Here is a 1,764-nt window from a genome sequence, read left to right on the forward strand (position 1 = left end):
TTATAAAATGGCTATTCTTGCCTGTAGTCCAAGATTTTGTAAACATGCAGACTACAACGTGACGTCACAGAAGTACTTCATCCTATATCTGGACTACATAAATGACGTCACTGTGCCTTGAGGTATCAGCAAGGGCCAAGTCTGACATTAGTTAATTAATTAATATTAAACTGCTGCGTATATCTGCAGGTATATTCATAAGAAATTGCTGTGAATTAAATTTTATATCTGAAAGAATTATACAGACTTGTGGCGATGGTGGTATAGTGGTGAGCATAGCTGCCTTCCAAGCAGTTGACCCGGGTTCGATTCCCGGCCATCGCAAGTAATTTTATTGATATGCTTAGTTGTGACTGCATCCTCCCACCACCCCCGCCAGCTACAATGTATATTAAATAAAAAGGAACATGATATTAGTTTTGTATCGGTATAAAGAGGACGTGGGAATGATTTTAATGACCGATCTCATAAGCGACAAGTGGTTAACCTAACACCTAGCTTTACGAGAAATGGAATTCCATTTTTGTTGAGGCTTCTAACTTTTATCAATGGACCCAGAAAACGGCACGTTATAGCAAAGGAATATTTTACAGTTAAAGTTAAAAACAAAATTAAACATTGATCTTCACTCAGAAAATTGTCGTATTGATTCAATGAAGTGTTTTGATATAGGGGATATGCATAAACTAATAGATATTTATTAATTAAGGTCCTATTGGTTCATTATAAAGTATATTAATAATGCTGGTATACAAGACTTCTTTTCAACTAAGGATAGGCCAAGAAAGTTGTTAAAAGCTGATTTCTATTGTACAGCAGGTGTGTAAAATATCAGGTTTGTATTGTAAATGACACTACCTAAGAAAGTTAATTTACCTTCACCAAATTTCATCAGAATCATTAGATAAGGTTTATTATTATTATTTTTGGGGTGGATTTGAAAAGTAAACGAATTAGCAAAGCTGTTTGTGGTGATATTTCTAACATGAATACCCTTTGAGAGAGACAATAAGAGAAAACGTTATTACAAATTTGATGGTCAACTAACCCATGTTCGACATTGTTTGCTCATCTTTTATCTTCTTTGATTTGTTTTGATATTGACTAGAGTTATGCACATTTTACGGTATTATACAGGAGAAACGATTATTATTTCCTGAAGTTGGATTTTATAAACTGTAGGGAGCGTTAATGCGCTCTCTTGACCTGCATTGGTTAACTCTACTTGATTTCTCCATATTTTATGCATACAATGTTCTTATGTACTGAATTAATATGAGCTTGCAAGACGATATTTAATGAATGACAGTCCATCGATGTTTCGCTGTATGTGTCAATGAATCTAACGTTTTTCAGTCGAACAGAAATAAAATTTTGTCTGTCATGAGCAAAATTTGCCTGAAACAGTTGAACCGGATGTTTTCAATTATCTGCCATGGTGTAACGTTGTACATGTTGAACCAATATGAACTTCTTGCTTAATGATTTTAGATAATAGTTCTCTTATGTCACTCACTTAACGATACCTCTAAATATTTGTTAAAAGCTAGAAAGAATTCTCAATTTAGTAGTATGAAAATAGTAAATTGAATTTCGGATTTATTTCAATACTTTGTTTTTGTTTTGCAGGAAAATTACCTTAAAAGGAAACACTTATCATAAACATACCTGTAATTGAGGAAAAAAACATTCCTCCCCGGCGGGGAATCGAACCCCGGTCTCCCGCGTGACAGGCGGGGATACTCACCACTATACTACCGAGGA

General features: G+C 34.5%; 2 non-coding genes across 2 annotated transcripts; one reads left to right on the top strand and one right to left on the bottom strand.

Moving 5' to 3' along the window:
* The first annotated feature begins 252 nt into the window (after window positions 1-252).
* Trnag-ucc lies at window positions 253-324 on the top strand. Its single transcript has one exon. It is a non-coding gene; the product is annotated as a tRNA-Gly (tRNA).
* Window positions 325-1,692: 1,368 nt separating this feature from the next.
* On the bottom strand, window positions 1,693-1,764 carry Trnad-guc. The gene has a single exon. It is a non-coding gene; the product is annotated as a tRNA-Asp (tRNA).

This window comes from Homarus americanus, unplaced genomic scaffold, assembly GCF_018991925.1.
Source record: "Homarus americanus isolate GMGI-L3 unplaced genomic scaffold, GMGI_Hamer_2.0 scaffold24694, whole genome shotgun sequence".
NCBI lineage: Eukaryota > Metazoa > Arthropoda > Malacostraca > Decapoda > Nephropidae > Homarus > Homarus americanus.